At 39.3% G+C, this 23,010-nt stretch overlaps 1 protein-coding gene across 3 annotated transcripts in view; it reads left to right on the forward strand.

Moving 5' to 3' along the window:
- LOC116328960 (limbic system associated membrane protein) overlaps nucleotides 1-23,010 on the forward strand; it is a 1,233,629-nt gene that overhangs the window by 1,118,066 nt on the left and 92,553 nt on the right. The window lies entirely within an intron of this gene.

Consider the following 23,010-nt stretch of genomic DNA (forward strand, 5'->3'; position numbering starts at 1 on the left):
AGACTAGAGGAAGTGTGGGGGTGTAATTCATTCTTACATTCTTCATTCTTTTTTTTACAGTGATGCCAAAAACATACTTTAAATCACTGTATGTCAATGAGTTAAGGCTACACAGCGAATCAGAAGAAGAAAGAGTGGCCACAGTGTGCTGGTAGAGGAAGAGCCGCAGACAACAAGCTGCACACCTCCAGCATCTCAAAGTAATATTGTGTGCTTCATAAAATTAGATCACAATTGCTCATAGGATAATTGAAGCGAGCCAACTATGACTTGACTCCCTATCAAAACAATATTAGCGGGTGTATGTATACTTATGAACCTGTGTGTGTACTTTTGACTCTGTGTAGGTAAATCTAAAATAAATTCAAACTTGTGCACCCAGTTCTTGTTTATCGAAGCATTTGAACATGTGTATGCTGGACAGTTGTTTTATCCCAGAAAAAGAAGAGGTCTAATAAATTATTAAAAGCCCCAAATTACCATAATATTCATGCCCATGATGACTGTATGTAAACTTTTCACCACAACTTTAAATGAACATTCGTGATTAGGAGGGGTGAGCAGGAGCTCATGTATCTTGTCAGATGCAGATGATGGATGAGCAAACAGCTGTTGGTGCAGAACGTACGCCAGGTGTAGCCAGCTAGTGTCGCATCATAGTCTGTCAGTACGTTTTCAGTAAGAACATAACACAGAAAAAATATCCATCCATCATCTGCCCATCATTCCTCTCGGTGTGAATCTGTCTGTCATATCTTTGTCTACCCATCCATCTGTTCTTCCATCGGCACAAACAACCATCAGGTCTTTCAAACTGGTCTATTCAGTTCCCGAGTCAATATCCAGCAGCTAAAGTATCATAAAAGTTGTTGCATCAAATTAAACCAGACATTGTGGCCACCATGCTTTCTGTTTGCACCAACAAGCCCCTTGAAGCTTCATAAGATACACTACGCATGTCAACTTTTCCCATTCAGGCTTTTCCTACACGAATGCAATTGCGAGAAAATCGCAAGCATGTATTTGTTTTTCTTCTTCGGGGAAAAATCCTGACATTTTCGAGTTCTTGTCTGTGCAGACAGAATAACAAGCCCCGAAGCACTAAAATACTTCTCAGCAGCACACAGACACAGTGACATGCACAAGTACACACATTTGTAGTGGCACAGCCCGTGTGCTCAGGATCACTGCTATCTAGGAGCAGCCCTTGGGCAAGTCATTCATTTTGGAGACCACCCCTGCTTAACTTGCTTCCCAGGTGGAAGAGCAAACTGGTGAAAATAAATATTATTTCATGCGTTGCATGATGGGTAAGTGGAAGGTCTTACATATCTTATTGCTCCTGGATGTCTATTTAGGCATTTAAGCCTAGAAAAAAAGAGAGTATTTTCCTTTTTTTGGCAAAGACGTGCAACTACCCCTGCAGAACAGACAGGTACCTCAACGGTCTGAACTAAAATTTTGTGTAGTGTGGGTTTGACAGGAGGACAAATATGGCTTAATACAAATTTAGTGATGTAACTATACTGCAATCATGAGACAGCATGGAAATTACGCTGTCACCTATTCACGGAGTTGGTTTCAACAGCTGCTTCAATAATTGAGTATCCCTCAAAATGTTGTGGGTGTTCTGTATGATAATACGACATTTCTGATTACAGTCATTTATCAGTGTCTTTGTTGTTGACAAAAGTGAAGCATTTAGTTGTCTGGAGAAACATGTTGATATTACTTCCTTGAGAAGCCCTTGCGAGTTAGCTAATCCTATTGGAAGCACGGTTGAAAAGAAACATTTTTATCCTTATGTGTCTCGCAATTTTAAAAGTGACGATCCAGGATTTCTGGTGAAAGCAATGTGCTTGAAAGTCATGTTTTCCTCACCTCTGCCGAGCTTCAGTAAAGTCCTGTTGTCTTGTTATATAGTTTATATATATAATACACGCTGTAGCATCGTTTCTAACAGCTTTAAATGTCATCTGCAGTAAGAAAATCAAGTCGAATACACATAAAAGTTCTCGCAGTCAAAAATGTTACTCAGATAAAGAGAACGGGGAAAATAAAGGCGCCCAGTCAGACATCTTCAAATTTCAAAGAAGAAGAGCTAAGGGATTCTAGCACATAGGTTGGCAAAGTCAGAGAAAAGAGGATGGATAAAGGAAAATACAGAGAGCGAAATTCCAAAATCGAAGATGGTAGGGTTCAAGTTAAGCTGCAGTCTGTTGAGAGAAAAAGAGTTGGATTTTGCAGTCGTGGGGCCTTGCAAAACGAATCGCCCAGCTTATACTAGAAAGAGATTATCATGATGGATATAGATGAGAATCCTCCAAAAGGACAGCTCAGTTCAGGTTTATTTGTATAAACTCAGTTCACAACAATAATTGTCTCAGGTTAAATAATGTGATCAAGATGATAGATCAGAACCCCACAATTTAATCCCTTGAGAGCAAGCTTTTAATGAAATTGGGGTGAAAAACGGAGGGTGGTTATAAAGTGTGAAGGGGAAAAGAAGAGAGAAAAGAATCGAAACAGCACACAATTCAGGAAGAATCACATAGCATCTTGATGTGACCACTAACTGCATACCTGAAAGCTACGCAGAAAGTCCTGACAAGACTTTCCAGTATCAAAAAGTTTGTAGAAACATTACACACTCAAACAAAAGAAGGGAATTGTTATAGTAGTATTGTCTTAGGGACAAGGGCTTAGCTAATAAGCTCGACAAGCTGTTTTTTTCTTATTTGCTAGTATTAAAAACACATTGCTGAAAACGTTCTCCATTTGACTACATATACTTTCTCATCCACTGACTTTTAAAATGTACTATCAAATGAGATACCCCTGGGACACGCTACACTCCTCCATACACAACACACACGCTCTGCAGACAGTGTGACAAGGCACTTCATTAGCCAAGGAGCTGAATGCCAGAAATAACTAGCTACTGTGTACTCTGTATAATAAGCTCTGCTGTTCCTTTCTCAAAGGATACTTCTTACACAGTCATGCTCAAAAGTATACGTACATGCACACAACATTAGCAATTCGGTTTGTGAATGAAAAGTAGATGCCAGCATGGAAAACTGACAGGGGCATCAAAACTCCCAACTCTAGATCAGCTGCCAGTGAATGGTTTCCACGCTGGCGAATGCTGCCTGTGACGTTCACCTTTGAGAGACACCCAAGGGATAATTGCCAGGCTCCTTTCACCTCTCCGCCTTTTCACTGCCAGGAGAATGTTGTCCTTTGTCATTCCTGTGGAGTTCAGATAGATGCATTGTCTCTCTTTGTTCTTTCACACCACTGTATGTCACTACTGTACCCTCTTGGAGATTAACCCCTTTTTAAAAAAAAAAAAAAAAAAGTGATATTTTTCTTCATAATATTAAGATAAATCTGTAAATCTTATGCATCACTTTTTTGGCTGCCAGAACAAATATTGAGTTAAATTCTTTTTCCTTTTTTTTAAGGAGCTGACTTGATTTTGTGTATAGCTGCAAAGTATTTTCGTATATTCTTTGTTAAAAGCTCTATGTAAGGTTTCTTACTATGACCTTGCTTTTATTACTTCTTTATTCACTGGGCTGTGTCTATAGTGTATTTAAGTTGAGCTGTGCATTTAAAACTTTGTATCTGTGCCTGAAGTCAAAGCCTCACTACTGATCAGCTTCCAAGGTGAAACACAAGTTACTCATGCAGTTGTCTGCGGAGTGTGTAGAGCGCTGCTTTCACTTAAAAAATAAAATAAAAAATAATAATAATAATATATATATATATATATATATATATATATATATATATATATATATATAAATATATATATATATATATATATATATATATATATATATATACACTTAAATGACTATTTACTTTTTCCCATGAAGTCTTTGTGCTTTCCATCTATTTTGCTAAACATTAGTTGTGCCATGCCTCAAAGCAGCGTTTGTCTGCTCAGTCTTCCTGAGGGTAGTCTCACTCACTGACCTGGCACAACTCATCTGTCATCTCCTCCGAAATGGCCCAGGGTTTCTCCCAGTTCAATGTATTTATTCACAACAATACCTTTTCTCTGGTGATAGCATACACAGTTCCTGAGATATTTAATTTGCCATGTGTATTTTCTTGGCATGATGTGGATGTAATATACAGATCCTTGGAAGTTTAAGATGGCATAATATAATGGTCATCATTGGTGATGAACCTAATAATCTCTTAACCCTGTATTTTGGAGAAAAGCAAAATTGACTTTTAAAAAGCTTGAAATATTTTTTGATGGTTTAGAATGATTATCATCATTGTAGGCTCCTAATGACTGATTTCATTGATGTGTGGGTTACACCCTTCAAAGAGTTGTCCGGTGTCAGGATGTGATCGCTGTTGGGCTGTTGCAAACTGTTGCAAACTGTTGCAAATTATATAATTGTGAATGTCTAAAAATACAAGTCTTACAAATGTCACATTGTGACACTGGGGGGATTCCCCTTTAATAATAGAGGGAACTGACACTGTGCTGGAAGGAGATTACAATCATCAGTAGGCGTCCAAACAGTGTTTCTGATTCCCAGTGATGTCTTGGAAGGATGCCATGAAGCCGAAGACCTCCAGACAACATTAAAGCTGAACCTTCACGCCTAAAGTTACATAAAACGACACGCTGAGCTCGCATCATATTGATTGAACTCTGCACTTGAAATGAGACTCTCATAGTGTTTGCTCACCTCGATGCTCTTCTGATCAAAATACTGATAAAGCCATAGCTGAATATAACATGAGTTTTTTTTTTTTTTTCTTTTAAATCCTGAGCGCTATCTTTCAGTTTTATCTTTACACTTCAGAAGGCATCAGTAAGGTCAGTTATTTAATTTCCCATGGATAAAAAAACATGATGTCACTTAAAGACCTTCTGTTCTCAATGAAACTGCATCAGAAAGTATGAATGAAATTGTAAATGCAAATAACTGATATGAGGACACTAAATAGACATATATAAGTGTTTGGCCACACCTCTTAGTCACTGAATTCAGGTGTTTTCAGTACCATTGCCATAGTTGTATAAAGTCAAACACCTAGCCATGCAATTTGCAATAGATACCACTTTAACGTGGAGTTTGATGCTGATGGATGTTAGGATTACCAATCGTGCTTCAGTCAGAACCTATATGATATGCATGTAACAACAGGTAACCCCCAGTTAAAACCAGAGGGTTAAATGACACCTTGATATTACATAAAATAGCTCTGATCCTGTGGACTACTGCTCTGCAAGCCGATTGCACTGATCAGTCTTTATATCCAACCCAATGTGGAAAAAACAAACACAGAGGGGACACAGACGGACTTCAGCTTTTGGTTTGGTAAACTACAGGGGGACCTGACAATCTGCTTAAGAGACAGATTGAAAGTGGAGAGTACTTCGTTGTTTTTAACATGAAAGTCATTGCAACAGTGAGGGGTAGTATAAAAGTGACCACCTTAGGATGCTTTTTTAGTTTCAGTTTCCTTATTTTCCACTTTGTTATCAGTTCTATCACCAGTTAACTAACATAAACTAATGTAACTCTATTAGCAGCATGCAACAACACAACCTAGTGATGTCACATTATGGACTGGCACAAGATGACCCTACACATGATCTAAAAATGTAAAGTTATTTCTTAAAATTCAGCCTCATGGACATTTTTAGAGGAGTTTTTAGAGGAGAGCTTGATAGTTTAGATTATTTTAAATACATGTAGTGTTTTATGTCCATTTGAAAGTCTGTCCACTTAAAATAAACAGACACAAGTCAACAAAATGGTCCTGGTGATTTTTTTTTTACTTTTGTTTTACTTTTTTTTTAAATTTACATTTACTGTCTTTATTTTATTTTTATTTTTTAACCGCTTGAGGAAAAACCAGGGTTTTGGATAAACCCTCACATTTTCAGATGTTGAAAGGCAAACTTCTGTCTGCAGCTTGTTTCTGTCAATTGTATTCAGCACTACAGAAGTACTGCAAAACTGCCAACAACGAAAGAAAATGTTTGACCAACTGACCTGTTTATACAGTCTTGCCTCCAGCCCAGTAGCAACGGTTGACCATGACTTCCTGGTGCACTCTGCAAAGAATAACAAGCATAACTGCCTGTTGGGGCAATGTGTTAAAATATGAGATCAAGTAGTGTATATTGTGAGAACGATGCTCTCCAGATAAGAGCAAAATGGTGTGGATATACCCTTTAACTATCTGCTATTAAAAAAAATCAACGTAATTTCTCTTCTGTATATTAATATGCTATGATAGTCTGATTATAAAAAGGCAAACCTTGACAGACATCATGTGGATTTTGGAATTATATGACGCTAAATGGTTGTAGGAGCTATTTTAGTGAGGCAGAAATGTGCATCCCGCTGATCCTCAGGTGCAGTTTTGCAGAATTTACTGTTTTGTTTTGTTTTTAACAAGGGCTGGCTGCTTTTCTCTGATAAATCCAATGTTCCACTATTTTATTGAATCTCTGTGACTTCACAAAGACACTACGGACTTGTGGAGGTGTAAAGATAAAAAGCGAACACGGTGCACAGAAATTGCTGACAGACCGACAGCTCTGAAAGAAAGGATAAACATCACGAGTCCCTGAGACGTGGCCAACGTTAATGCTAAAAACATACACCATAAACTACACAGCTGTCAGCCTACATGAGTTTAGCCTATGTTTTAAGCATGAGCATGTTGTGTTTGCCGCAAAGATCACATGTATATTTGTGTAGTGTTATTAATGAGCAAGTCTGAAAGAGCAGCACTAGAAACCTGTACAGTTTTCATGCACGTACTGTCTTCTTAATGGGATCACTTTCTCTCTGTTTAAGAATGACAGTAATGTGAAACTAGTGTTGTTCCTATAAAGATAAGCTTTTAAAAGTGTGTTTGTCTTAAGGTCAGCATGTTGGCAGATGTAGCAGAGGACAATGGCTTTAACTTAATTTATATTCTCATGTAATCTTTTATGACAAGCATAAGCCTGCCCGAAAGTAGCTCATTCAGGACAATTGTTGTGTTAGCATTAAGGTCAGGTAGAAATTGAACAAATAATCCATTTCTGTGAAACAAGTCAGGCACATAAACTGCAAAATTGTATTGTACATTGCCGTCCAAAATCAGTTTCATATCACTTCCTGTGATGCGCAATTTTAAAAGAGCCACAAATAAGAGCAAATAACAGATCAGTTGTAGTTGTTATGGTGGTGTGATGTGAGAGGCATATGTAACAGCAGCGGAGCACGAGCAGAGAGGATGAATGCTTAACCAGCCTGCTGAGTTAGTGACATAAAAACACAGCTAAGCTGACCCATAATTTCAGGCAGCTTGTTTATCGAACCAAATATTCTTTTAATTTCAGTTGTTTTGTGATTCCATAAGAAGAATGCTTAAAAACAAACCAAAAGCAGAGAGCAGATTACATACAGTTCTGTGAATAAGTGTTTTCTCCCTTTCTGTTTTCCTTTTTTTTCATTCATATTTGTCATACCATGCTTCAGGTCATCAAATTTTAATGTCAGGCGAGGTATAAATATAAATATAAGATGCCGTTTTTAATAATATCTATAATTCTATAATTTAATAGAAAGTTATCTAGGCTATCCAAACCTACCTCCACCTATATGAAACAGTTATTTACCCCCCACTTCTTAAGTCATGAATCAACTGTGTGAACCTATCTGACAGTGTGAAGTAGGCATTGATGTGAGTTCCAGGGTGAAAAACAAAGCTGACCAAAATGAACACAAAGGCTCGTCTCACTTTTGCCTAAAAACATCTTGATGATCCCCAAGACATTTGGGAAAATATTCTGTGGACTGACGAGACAAAAACTGAACTTTTTGAAAGGTTCTGTTACATCTGTGGTAAACCTGGCCCAGCAGTCAAACCTGGTAGTGATGGTACTGTGATGGATCTAAACTAATCATAATTGATGGAACCAAGAATTCTGCTCTCTACCAGAAAACCCTGAAGGAGAATGCCCAGCCTTGTTTGTGCCTTGAGGCTTAAGAGCACCTGGGTTATGACAGTGATTCACATCAGCAACTAAACCTCTGAATTACTAAAAAATAAAAAAAATAAAGGTTTTGGAGTGGTCAAAGTCAAAGTCCAGACTTAAATCCTACTGACATTGATTGATCAGAATATCAAAAGTATTGATAACACTGCTGGAATTGTTATTGGATTTACACTAGCACAATAGATATTGATAGTTTGTTTTTATTCTCCAATATTAGGTGTTGTCTACTGAACTGTGTTATATATTCTCTGTTTGGAAATGAAAAAATATAACTCAAATATGTACGATAAAAAATCTCGGAACCTTTTTGTGTTGACTGTCATGTCTATTTTATTTACAGCGTATAGCACATTTAACCAGCAGAAGCTGACCACAGTGCTTTAGAGACACGGAAGTTTATATTCCAGGTCTCCAAAAAACCCAGTTTCAAAATAAAACAAAAAGCTGAAAGACACAAATGCTTTAGTACAGTTCTTGGGTTTAGTGGGTGATTACCTTTTCACACAGGATCAGGTAGGTGTGGATAGATTCTTTTTGCTTAATCAATTGAATCATCATTCTAAAACTGTATTTGGTGTTAGTCAGGTTGTCTTTGTCTAATATTAAAACTTGTTTGATGATCTGAAACATTTACCTGCTTCTTATGGAGTCTGATTAAAGAGAAAGTTATTAACAGTTGTGGTGGAGTGGTAAACTGTTCTAGAGCCTCGGTTCCACAAAGTGAAAGCTCTGTCCCTCTTAGTCTTCAGTCTTGTACAAGGGATAACTAATAGATTTTGAGCTTGTGAACAAAGACTGCGAGCAGTGGTGTGTTTGACAAGAAGCTGAGACAAATAGTTTAGAGCTGGTCCATTTAGTGCTCTGTATGTAAGTGTGAGAATTTTAAAACAAATTCTGAAATCAACTATGAGCCAATGTAAAGAAAATAAAATAGGGGTAATCTGAGCTCGCTTTGCCGAGTGTCACAGGAGTCTGGCTGCTTGGAGGTGTGATGGACATGATTTGTTTATCCCCATAAAGAGGGCATTACAATAATCTAAGCACGATGATAAAAATGCATGAACATTTTTTTCCATTTCAGAGGAGGAGACTATAGCTCACAATTTAGAAATGTTCCTTAAATGAAACAAAACGGAACAGGAGACTGATTTTATATGAGTGTCCAAGCTCAAGGAGCAATCAAATACTACAAAAAGATTATGAACTCTAGTCTTTGCAGATGAGCAAAAAGAAGCAATCACTTGACTGGTTCTTGAGTGTATATCAGGAGGAGCTATGATCATGGCTTCAGTCTTGTCAGAGTTTAAAACAAGGGAATCATTGGTGAGCCAGTCACTAATCCGGGATAAACTGTTAACTAGGGCGGACAGCCTATCCAGCTGGTAAGGCTTAAAAGACATGAGAATGCATCAAGACGCTTAAAAGACATGTACAGTTGAATGTCATCGGCATAAAAATGGTAAAAAAAAATTCCAGAGAAAGATTGAATGATCCCGGCTAAAGCATGTAAAAGGAGAATAACAATGGACCCAAGATAGAACCCTGAGGGACCCCACAGGTCAAACAATGGCCTTGCAGATAAATAGGAGGAAAACCATTCATGTACTGAGCCAGAAATACCAGCCAAAACCTTAAGCCTATTGAGGAAAATATTATGGACAACAGTATCACAGGCAGCAACACAAGTACAAAGCAATTTCCTGGAACAGATGCCATTAATTATACACCTTTAAAAGAGCAGTTTCCCTGTAGTGCTGCTTCTGAAAACCAGACTGAAAAGGATCAGAAATCCATACAGTGCTTAATAAAGTTCTGAATTGATTTTCAACAAAGCATAAGCACTGGAGTCAGACCCGAGCTACAGGAATAGCATTCACCATATGACCATGATGTTATCCCATTCTGTCACACTGAGGTGAGACATAAAGTCCAGATGCACTGAAACAACAAATGTAATCATGGCTACATGTATGTGCGCATGAGAGAGAGAGCGAACGCTAAGCAGTATATGATCATCCCGTAGCAAAACCTAATGAATGTTCCCATACCTCTGCTGGGTTTTACATGTCACCTAACTAAAGTGGCACAAGTGGTTTGTAGTTATTTAACATTTCATTCATTTGCAGTTGTCATATGTTATAGACTGATAACTATCAGAAATCCAACAAATAAACCATAAAAAGAAAACACATATAATTGGTACTTTCATAACTGTCACGGTTGTTGTTTTGGGGTTTGGTTCTGGCCCTCCATCCTGGACGGAGGGCCAGAACCAAATCCTCAGTGCATTCCAGAACCAAATCCTTCCCGACTCCCGTGACATGTCCTCTTCCCAGTGTCAGTGTTCCTTGTCCCTGTTCCTCAGTGTCTGAGCACCCCGTGCTCGCTGTCCTCTCGTCTCCACGCTTCTCCTGGGGAGATAACAAACAGGCAGCTGTAAGACACACACAATGCGGCAGACTAACCGTACTGACTGGCCGAGAGACTAACATGAAGTCACGCAATGATCCAGCGTCGGAGAGAGCTCCACCACACTCTCAAGTAGCTCCTCCGACGAGGCTTGATCAGCTGCAGGTGTGTCATGGTCTTCAGGTGTGGCCAACCACCTGGCAGGGCCACACCTAGCAGGCCTGAAGGTGCCTGTAAACAGGTTTTCTCAGAAACACCTGCATCCACACACACCCGCACACACACATATACCTGCCACCAGGGAGAACAAGGGACAGCAACACCAAAAACACATAATATAATACAAGTCCATAACTGCTCAGGGACCCTGGGTCGCTCAGACCCAGGACGCTGACAATAACAGCAGTGGATTAAATGACTAATGTGTAATTTGAATGTAGTCACTTATTGTCACCCACAGAGAATGACCTCATGTACTCTGAAGTTCCACCCTGCTTTACAAAGCTTTAAAGGAGAGTTTTTCTCACTGCCACTTTGCAACATTCTCCAAGCTGTCACACACTATGTTTGCTAAACACAGTTAGCAAACATAGTGTGGCATCTGGCACCTAAAACGCCAAATATTTTTTCCCCAAAAATGGAAAATTAGAAGTGGCCAGACACAACTCTCATTAGAAGTTCATGTCACAATTTTTTTCTTTTCTATTCCCTCTAATAAATGAATTATTCCTGATCCAAGCATTAGCCATGTACTATAGAAAAATGATTTTTAAAACAATTTTGAATTTGTAATCTTTTAAGTAAGCGCTACGCATTATGCTGACAACTATGATCATGAAAGTCTTCTTTTATTGCAGCCACCATAAGCATACTTTATATTATCTCGATGTACTCAATATTGCCAGTTATCTTATAGTTCATTGCAAAATTGATTAGGATCATGCCATGGTTTATTCCTTCTACTGTACAATAAAAATGGCTTATGTAATAAAATCACCCCTCTGTTTACACTGGCAATAATTTTGTATGCTAACACAGCACTCATTCAGCAGTAGTGCATAGTAGTGTAAAGATTTCAGATGCAGGCAGAAATTAAGTTAGGTGAACTATAAATTGCTGAATGCATGTGTGTGTGTGAGTGTGTGTGTGTGTGTGTGTGTGTGAATGTCTGTTGTTGTCCCAGATCAAAACTTGGCTTTACAGAACAGGCTGATTCTGGGTTACAGCTTTCTTAAGAACTTCTAGTCCAAATAACATCAGTGAGTGATTGCTCATTTGTCACAGGAAACCAAAGGCACACATATACACGCACACACACAAGAACCCCTCTAGGGTAAAAACTGGGGTGTTTCTGTCGGTTTCAATCACTCAGTGTTTATTGCAGTTTGGCATCAGTTTCACTTTATATTGTGTGACACATAAGGTGCTTAAACAGTGGTGGTTTTTTTTGGGGGGGGGGGAATCTTATGGTCTCCAGTGGGGTATTTGTTTGGCACATCCAGCTTTGCCCTTGTGTCAACAGTGACAGCACTTAGGCAAAGCCTGTATTAAATGCAATGATGATTACGTACTGCTACACCAGATCCTATAAGTACAGCCCTCATTAGCTTCACCTGCACTAGCTGGAGAATAGCTGGCATCACTAAGTGCAGGGCAGGAAAGAAAGAGCGCACATGTGCTAGGCAAACTTAACACACACAGAGAGTGATGAACAGTGCATGCCAGTCCATTTACTGTGGTTCCCAGCAATGATTTACTAATTGTGACGTGCAGTGGATGATGATGGTTGTCAAGTTAAGCAAAGAACACATGGATGGATGGATGGATGATGGATGGATGGAGAAAAATATTAGCTTGATGTTTCAGGATTAATTAATAAATAAAACCAATGATTGTTAAATTATATATTTTAGTAAGAATAATTATTTAACAATGTATGACAACGATCACATCACTGATGACAGCATGGTAACATTTTCAAAAGTCCACATGAATTGAGTGTCATGTAACTTTAATTACAAAGACTTTACAAAGGTGGAAGTTCTGTTCCCTGAGAGGGAAAAAAAACTTGAAGAATTTCTCTTTCTAAGCCTTCATGTATTTCTGTAAGAGTGCAGAGAGAAACATAGCAGAAGCCAAAACTCCCTTTCAAATACTGAGGTGCTTCATGTGGAAGAAAAAAAATTCACAAAAAAAAGACTAGCTTCATAAAATTCTCTTTGTGGACAGAAAGAGGGCAGCTAACAGCCAGAGGCATTTCCAGATGTAAGCATACAGTCCAGCTGTTTTGAGAGTCTGATACTTTGATGACTTACTTGTTAATGTGCTCTGTCTTATTAACAGTGGTGTTTCTCTTTTTTTAACCCTGATTACTGTAAAAACAAAGGGCAATTTGAAAAGCCATATCAATCATTTAAACTCTGTTCCATAATTGTAATTAGACTTCATTAAAATGCTGAGTGCTATCTGAAGAGAAGGAGGGAGAGTTATATTATTTATAGATAAGGTGTATTTTATTTAGATGTTTATCAGTGCAGGTGAGTATTGACATATCAGTTCAGAGAATGTGCCCTCGTCTCTGGCTCTACTCAACTGTTTCCTGTGGCGTTGGACGGATTTCTGACTCGAGTGATCTGATTTGGCCGTTACTTTGCTGCCAGCACCAACTGCAGCGAATTCCCTTTGAAATTCTTTTCATATAATCCTTGAGTTTGTCTGCAACTGTGCAAACAGTTTATTGTGTCCAAAATTACAAGTCATGCCAGACGGAAAGATTCATGTTTGACTCATCTTGTATCTTAGATATTGCATCTTTGACCAACAATACACTTTAACAAGGCAGTTAGGAGAAACATTGTGCTAGCCAGTGTCAAAGCCAGCGTAATAACCTCTAACTTAACACACACAGAGAGTGATGAACAGTGCATGCTTTAGTTTGTTATATATTTCTAACAGTGTTCGTTTCCCTTTGTATTTTCTGTGGTTGTTCCACGAAATTGGATGGTTGTGAAGTTAGCAGAAATTAGAGAATACATCGCAAATCCCTGTCTGTTTGAAAATATAACTGACAGATCCCAAAATTAATATTACATTAAAGTTTTTTACACAGTGGAAATAAAATAAGTAAAAGACCATGAAAATCAGATGTTGGTCGCATACTATAACCGGATTCTATGAGTTTGGGTAAGTTATCTAAGAGCAACACGCTTACTGCAAAAAGAAAATCTCAAGGATATTCTTCAGTGACCAAGTCAGTCTCCTGCCCTTAACCCAACAGAGCATAGCATCCTTTTCAGTTCCTGAAAGCATACTGAAAACAGGAGAGCCAGAAACAAACAGCAACTGAAAATTGTCATAGTAAAAGCCTGGCAGTGCCTCTCACAGCAGAATAGACAGCATTCGGTAATAGCCATAGGTTATAACCTTCAGGCAGCCATTGACAGCAAAGGATTTCCATCCAAATATTACTAACAATCTATATACTTTGTCCAATGACTTTTGAGTCTCTGAAAATGGGGTAGTATATGTACTTTAATTGCTAAACAAGTAATGCAGTATTTTTTGAAAGCCCTTGAATTAAAGCTGGAAGTCTGTACTTGAATCCCATTTTGATTGTTTGATTTAAAATCCACTATGTAAAGACATAATATTAGAAAAAGAACTTGACTGCACAGCAGTCAGATTGTACAAAAGTCAAACCTCAAGGAGGCCTTTGTGAAGCACAGTAGCATAAAAGAAAATTATCACAAATGTGTACGCTTGAAGGGATAAACCACAGCTTTTAGCGAGCAAAGCCTATTCATAAATTACAGTGATTCTGCTATATATAGAAAAAGAGTTTTTATCTGACCCTGAAACTTGGCATGAACTGTGCTACTTTTACATGAAGCAAATTTGGCTGGAGGAAAAAGCTCATAAATCTGTTTCATGAAGTTCTATTCACATCTAAGACAGAGCTACTTCATCACTGAGATTTATCTGATTGTTTTTGTGAAACAATGCTGCTCAAATGTTGATTCTGTCCACGTAGCTCTGATCTCCCCTTTCTCCAGAACATTTACAACTACATGTAAATCCATAAACTAACAGCTTAGATATTTTTCTCTGAATTAAAGCATAAGCAGAGCAATGTCCAAGTGATTAACACTCACTCTTTATCAGATACATCAGACGTTTCCCTTTACATGGCCGTGTCCCTGACTGTTGGGCAGATTATCATTAAATACTCTAATGATATCAAAGCTTGTACAGATACATGTTAATGAACACAGATACATTAATAAACACGTACATACAAACCTATAAAATGCTTGCCAACAACCTTTTTTAAGCAAATAAACCAAATAAACATCATTTCCTGTGTTACGATGCCAGTAAATACAGTAAATGTTTTGTTCTTTTCTATGCTTTTTAAGTAATGGCAATCAGTGATAATAGAAAACAAGTGATTTAAGTGTTTTGGAGTGTTTGGTTTCAGGGAGCCACTATCTATAATGAAATATTCGTGGTTATGAAAATGTCTTCACGGATCACAGTATGATTTCCACTTCTCAGCGGTTACATTTCAGGCTCCATTTGCTGTTAGATTGTCTATGACAAGCTAAGAATCCAAGAAATCACCTGGCTGGTATTGGGTCATGCATGAATGTAGTCGCACTGCTTATACTTGAAAAGACTTCCCTTGTCTCACTTCTCTGAATCAGAGGATAGCCTATGAATGATTGTGTAGCCATAGAAGCGTTCATAAAGGCTTAATAGGTTTAGTAAACAGCGATCAAAATAGCAAAGACCTCTCTGTGTCCTCAAAGTTTAGCTTGTTAAATCCAACTCTCTAAGTAGTTTATGATCATTGTACGTGCATTAGTGTGTCTTTCAGTCTGAATGTACCTACTGAAAGCAGGTTTTTTGTTTGTTTGTTTTATAAGCGTTTGAATGTCTCAGTTTATGTCCTGTGTATGTTTGTCAGTTTCGCGTATACGATTGGGAAAACCTAGTTTGTTCTTTCTGTGTGGGTCCTTAGTGGGTGCAAGGAGACTGAACTTGGCGCTGATTCGCTATCTTTCCCCAGCAAACCCTTTAGCCCTAAGGACTTTTTTTTTTCCTCTGACTGAACAAAGTTCTTATGGAAGGCGACAAGAGCATGTGCCTGGCACAAAGTGATTTCCCATTTTACTGTCACTTTAAAGTGATATGCTACATGTCGCACAGTCAATTCCCCACTACCTGTGACAGATAGAAATTGGCCGGGCTGAGGCGCCGCAAAATGGGTTTTTCAGCTGATGTGAGCGAGAGCACCAAAGCAAAAGTTGGAGGGGAATCAAAATCAGCAGGAGTTAGGATTGCTTCGAGTAGTAATGGCGGCCAAGTGGCTTGCTGGTTACCTTCGCTTATATTGCAAATTCAATGTTATAGGCTGTGGAAAGTTTGGTTCATTATCTACTCCCCTCTCTCCATGAGTACCTTTTAACAGACCGATGCTGAGACCTGATGAAGGATGGAGTTTATTTTTCAAAAATGTACCACCCTGAAACAGCCTGCATGGCCATTTTAAGGTGCCTATTTAACCTTGTTTACAGGTTTAGTAAACCATGCCTTTGGCAAAAACTGTGGATCTGAAGTATTCATTGTGCTTATTGGTGATTTCTACATGCTGTTCTGTTGCATTAAGCAGTACTATGTGAAAAAGCAAACAGTGTGTGGCATTTTGTTTTAATGTTCAAAAAACCCTCCTAATCCTTGTTTGTGCCAGAGGCTAATTTCCCCCTGCACAGAGTTGGCGTTTTACAGCAGGGCCATAGTCTCTTTTGTTATTAAACCACCACTGTGATGAAATTACATTCTTCTGCTTGTTTATTGTCTAGAGTCTATTGAGTATTTTAGCATGATTATTAGCTTCAAGCCTTTACTCTCTTTCTCTGAGATACAAGCAGGAGGAGACAAAAAAAGAAGGGATGATTTCAAGCTCAGAAAAACACATTCTTCTTCCTGCTCCCTCTCATCCCTTTCCCTGTCAGGGCTACTTGGCATTATCTGCTGGAACAGTGTGCTCTGAGGAAGAAAGCAAAGTCCCCCCCCCCCCCACCACCACCACCACCCCCTCTTTCTCCTCGCCCTGCACAGAAGAGAAAGCAATTAAAAGGGAATCTTTGTGATTGTCTGTGTTTATGGTGTTGCAGAGAAGGTTCCTGGACTGCTCTGATAATAACGCTTTGCTGGATCATTACCCAGAATCTTCGTTCTACTTGAGCTTCTCTTGCTCTGCAGATGAGGCCTTCAGAGTTGTCACACACATTGCTGCAGATGACAGGGGTTAGAAACATGAGTCGTTTTATTCTCAGCCAAAGTTCTATGTGTTAGGCTGAGTTTCCATTCTGTATTAAATCGATAGATATAAATAAATAGATACATCTTTTGTGTCTGCCATGTCCTATTTTTCTCTCGCTTGCTCTCTCCTGTATCCTTTTGTAAGTTTTTTAGAAGCAGGTACTCAGATGAATGCAATTAGCAATAATGAAATAATGAATTTGTCATTATTTTTTTCACCCATTATATTGTTTGCTACATTTGTTTTGACAGCTTTATTTACTCCACAAATCAATCCTGCTCTTTATAAGTGATGATGTGCTCTTTTTTATATACCAATAGATGATAAAGAAAAAATAAAACTTGACCATTTCAGCAGTAATAAAACAAATCTAGTGGTTTTCTTATGTTATCAGGGGTGGGCGGCCCCAACAATCATGGCAGATGGCCGCCCCTCCCCAAGCCTGGTTCTCCCAGTTTTCTCCTCTTCCTGTTAAAAAGGTGTTTTTTTTCCCCCACTGTAGCCAAGTGCTTGCTCATAGGGGGTCATGTGATTTTGGTGGTTTTGGGGGATCTATATTACTGCAGGGTCTTTGCCTTACAGTACAAACTACTGTTCTGCTTGTTTTAACATAATTTTTACCATGCTATTTTGGTTATTGCATTTAAGTGCTCGAGTAATTCATACCATACAAGGTGTCAAATATTCCCGTTGACAAATAAAATCATCTGTTATACCAAGCTGTCTGTGATAACGGTAAATCACAGTGTACTAAGAAGACAAGCCTCTCATCATTTTTTAAACTCTGCTATCTAATTAAACAGCAATTTAGCTCCATGATAAGATAATAATTTCTTTCCATTCATTTATAACCCCCCGTTGTGTCTCCATTATGGTCTTAAAGTATCATTATTTTGTGGCAATGAGCTTTAAAATATGATCTAATAGCACTTCAGGGGCCATGTGTTGCCGCATGAATAACCGAATCAATAATTGCATAGATGTACACTTCATAATCATCACCCTTTGAGATTCGGAAGACATCGCAGTGGTAAAGCCTACCTATTATAAAGGACTGTGTTAGGGCGCTATAGATACTAAGGTCAGTGTTGGCACATCAGACTGTATTAGGCTCATGGTTTCCTTGTTCTTTGATCTTTAAGACCGACGACAACTCAGCTTAAAGTGAGTAATTAAAGATCATTTTAAGAAAACAGCCTTGCACTGACAGAGTCAAAGCCTTTTACATGTGAGTCTTTTGTGGCTTGCAGAGGTTGTTAACATTATTTAGCCTTGCACAGGCTCAGGAGACCACTTGAACTGAGGAGCTATCCTTGGCGATAACTGCTGTGAAAACCCTTTGTGAAAACAGTGAGATTCATGCTGAGCGCATGTAGCACAGTCTGAAATGGCCCTGCTAAAAACTTATCATTAGACGCCATGAAAAATACTAAATATTATAGCTGTTGCAACACATGTTGTGAGTGTATTATATTGTTGCCATGGCTACATCAGTTGATGCTATAATTAAACAGCAGGAGCTGATGGTGCCCTCTTGTTCCACGCAAACAAATTTTGTGTGATTATAAGCAGCACAGATTTTACAGTGAGTCTTTAGGGTCTATGTTTACCAGTGAATCCCTCTTCAAAATGTAACAAGTGCACATACAGCCCCAGAACTGCTCCAAGGCTTAGCTTGCATCCACGCTGCCTATGAAGGCATCAAATGAATGTAGGTGTTCAGAGATGTGTTGACATCTTGATATTTTAGGATGCGTGCATCCACTAAACCAATAACAGAGACGTACTTCAACTGTTTTCTGCCAAAGTTAGTGCAGTTACAGTTGTCACTGTCTTGACATTACAGGTCTACAGATGAGATTTGCCATCGTTCAACTGCCAGTCAAATGTGACCAAATCGTATCCCCCATAATGCGGATAAAGCAGACTAGATTTAGGGCCGGTGTTACTAAGCAGCACAAATTACTGGGTCAAAATCAGCAGCTGTGATAAGGGAGAGAGCATTGTACTATACCCAGAATGATACAGTGTAGGTGCAAGTATTGCATGTGTTTTCCATATCAATGAGAGGCAGCTGAAGGAGAATCAATATGTTTTTGATGAACAATTTGCCTGGGACCATGTGTGGTGCTGTAGGTTTGGACAGCAGTTCTCTGGCAGGCATAGGGAGCCCAGGAGGGCTGCATTGTTACATTCACATTATTCAGTTTAATTCAGTTCAGTTTTATTTATAAAGTAGCAAACCACAACAACACTCACCTCAAGGGGCTTTATATTGTAAGGTAAAGATTCTACAATAATAGAGCAAAAACCCCCCACAACTCAACTACCCCCTTTGATTGTGCAATATGAGAAAGCACTTTGTGACCGTGGGAAGGACAAACTCCCTTTTAACAGGAAAAAACCTCCAGCAGAACCAGGCTCAGGGAGGTGCAGCCATCTGTTTGCCGTAAACATGAAACATGTCTGTAACATGTCATCTATAGGATGTATAGAAGAACAACATTTACCATCAGATCCTGTCTCATGCCCGTATTAATGATGTGGTTGTTACAGAGCCAAAAGCAGCCTGTGGGTATTTATTAAAGTCAACATTACATATTGTAAGACTCAGCCATAGCTCACTTTAGAGTCCCTTTATTACCTGCATTTTAATACACGTTTCATTAGAGTATATAGTGAAGACTATATATAGTAGATAGGTATACAGCGAGGTAAAGAAAACAAAAACTGTACAAAAGAACCCTGTGCACACAGGTGTCTTCACTGTGGACTGATAAAAAAGTCACAAAAAACAGAAACCCTCCAAAGCCATCGTTCAGTCTAAAAAGTAACTTGAGTGCCTGTCAAACAAGACATGCTGTATTTTTGTGTCAAAACAAGATTTCACACTGGTGCAGACTGCTAATAAATCTGGCCCTATGTCAGTGGTTGAGGTATCCTTAGCACCAAGGATAGTTCTTCAGTTCAGTTGTTGCCCTGAACATTTGAAGGACTCACTCATGTTAACAACCACGGTGAATCACACAAGACTCACATGTAAAAGGTTTCAACAGCTGCTTTACTTCGAATGGCTCATGCTCCTGTTGTCCATGAGAGTGGATATGCTTAATCAAATCATCTCTGGCACACAGATCTGAAGAAAAAAGAAACACCTGATGTTAGGATCTTTTATTACACAGGGCAATCAATTAGAAGGAAGTTGGCTTAAAGTGGGAATGGAACACAGACAACAATTCTCAGTAAAAAAGAAATTAGGAATATTATACGTAGCCATAAATAAAAATTAAAAGTAAAAATAAGAGTTGAGATCTGAAGCCGATGTTATAAGGTATTTATAGTGAAAAATATAATTAAAAAATAACCTTAAAGTAAGCTGTGTTTCAGGCTACTGCTCATGGCCTAAGGCAATTCATCATAATGAAAGTAAAAAATAATTTGAGCTGTGTAAAAAACAAATCGAGTAATTGCTTTTTTCAAGCCTGCTGTATTGATTGACTGCAGTACATCACTCAGACTAACCTTTTATATATTTTAAGGAAATGGGTAGCTTCCCTATTAGCTTTCACGTAAATTTGATGCATACGTAGGTGTCAACATGTCATGCTCCTCCCCGAACACTGGCATGTGAATAAGCTCTTTTATGCCTAGCAGCAGAGCTTTTTGACCTTCTCGCTTGACATGGCACCCGTCAGTCAATCATTTGACATTCCGAATCCCGCTGGCTAACCTTTAAAGCCGACCCGCAAACGCTGAACATCGTAGATGCGGCGTCAACTCAGCGTCCCCCACAAGCTGCTTAATCAGGCTGTGCTTTTGAAAATGAGCCCGCAAGGGAGAACCGCTGATTAGTGTGGCAACAGTGTATAAAAGCCAATACTCACATAGGAAATGATGATGAAACGACCTGCGCCCCAAGCTCTGATTCATACGTAATTATTGAAAGCACATCTTCGGTTCAAAGTGTTACCTTTGAGATAAAACAGACTCTGAGTAAGAAGAGGTAGCAAAGCTCTTGGCTTATGTTTGTATGATTTTCTGAGCTTTGCTAAAGCTCTCCAAGATGTGTGCGGAATCTTGTTGATGTAGTGCGGGGTCCTGGTAGTCGTGCTTCGTACACTATCAGAAGCTCTCCCAAGAAACACACATAGCATGTCGGGCCAACAAATTCAAATAAGCCTATTTCATTTCAGACAGAATTTATGATGCCGCATTTCATTTCGCAGCCTAAATAGAGGCAGCCAGGTCTGGAGTATTTTACCACTTACAAGAGCATTTCTTTTTTTCCCTCTGTTGCCTCTGCTCTCATTCAGTGCTGCTGCATCATCAACTGATTCACCTCTTTGTGCCCGTACTCCACCAAAGCAGAACATAGTGATGGATCGCATAAGAGGTAAATGTGGAGAGCAGAGAAATGAGGCAATAGTTCCACAGTGTCACACTTTGAGACAAGGCCTTATGTGACATCCCGTAGCAATCAGAGCGAGTCGAAACGAAAAAGCGGCCTAAAGAACGCAAAAGGTGGGCAAAGGCCAGCCCTCTGCCGCCAGCACATGCAGAGTAATGAGCATAATTTGCAGCTGTGAGAGCCAAGTGGATTACATTAGGAATAATATCTTCCTGCCCTATGCTCGTGAACTCTCATCAACACAAAACAGCAAAAACAGAGGCATGAGGGCAGATAGAAAATTCTGATGCAACGCGCTGCAAGGTGTTGCGAGCGGAGCAAACGTATGGTAACTTTTATTTGAGTCAAGATTTAAGACTGTTTAATTACCACTATGCAACTGGAGGCAGTACGACGAAATTACAGGTTGCTGTTACTTTGCTCATCTCGTACTTACGCTGACTGCTATACAGGCAGGCCAGCTGCTTGGGGGAGTAATAAGTGGGTAAAGAAAAAGAAGAATGAGAAATGGGAAAGAAAGGGGGTAACGGCTAAGATGGGGAGCAGTAAAGCAGAAATTATGAGGCAAGCATAAATATGGACGACAGAAGGGGAGAAGCAAAAACAAACAGAGACGGTACAAAACTGCACAAAGATAAGAAAGCAGAATGAGAGTGACACGAGGGGAAGGAAGATGTGCCCGAGGAAGGAAGCACAGTACATCTCCTGAGATTTAATAGCAGCATCCTGCCCTCACCATAGATCCTACTGCCTACATCTCAGTAAGGCACCATCTGTCACGGGCTCGTTACATCCAGTCACTTCTCCCTCACACTCCAACCCTACTAAAAAGCACAACACAGGCACAGATTGGGGTCATGCTGACTTTAAAATGAGAAGGAATAGGTCCACTGGCAGGAGAAGTGTCAGAGGCTTCTGCACCGCTGACGTACAGTATCGAGTGAGAACATTGATCAGATCAGCTTTTTTGCTGGCCCATAATGTTGCTCGGGAGAGTTCCGATCTTGCACAGCAAACCCGAGCACAACATCCATTTGGATTAGCTTCAGAAACTTTGAGAAACAGAGCGCGCACGCTGGAATTAAACTGCTCTGGCGCTTGCAAAGCCTTCGAGGTGAAATCACACCTGCGCCAAGCAAATTTGAATCTAGCAGACCTGCACATTCCTGACTTGTTTATAACTGTTTTTGATTAATAATTTCCCCCCGCTAGCTTGGCAGGCCAAGTCTCAAAACAATCATTTCTTGACCTGATTAATGGCTTGCTCTAAGCACTGATGCATGCCAACCAAAGATGGAGGGGCTTCATGAAAATTATATGAGGATTTGTGGCTATCTAGGGGCTTTGAAGTGAAGGGAAAAAAATCTACTGGAGCAACAGATAGTAAGTCTATTCCCATGCATTTACATCACTAGGGGGTTCCCTACAAACTGGCTCTGTGGTATCGAGAAGTTAAAAGGTGAAAAAATTGCTAATTGCACTTGTAGGCACAGGTAGACAGAGACAGGCATAGTGTGGCCTCATCAACAGATAGATGAACTTTTTCCATCCTGGGCCTCTTACAGGGGAGGGGGTCAAGGGAGGGCTATTTCCTGTTGACTGCAGCTTTGTTTGAAATCACTATTAATAAAAGGAGACAGTTTATTACCCTCAGCACATCACCTTCATCATTCCTTGCTTTAAATGCCTCGTTAAACCTCCAAAGAAGATTTTGCAAACGAGCTTCAGACACTCTGCTGCTTCCTTTTCTAATCACAACAATTAACGTGACCTGTTTGTAGCTGATGTCGACACCAGTTTACAAAGGCATGGAGAAGATTTGATCTGTCA

The sequence above is a fragment of the Oreochromis aureus genome, linkage group 14 (assembly GCF_013358895.1).
Source record: "Oreochromis aureus strain Israel breed Guangdong linkage group 14, ZZ_aureus, whole genome shotgun sequence".
Taxonomy (NCBI): domain Eukaryota; kingdom Metazoa; phylum Chordata; class Actinopteri; order Cichliformes; family Cichlidae; genus Oreochromis; species Oreochromis aureus.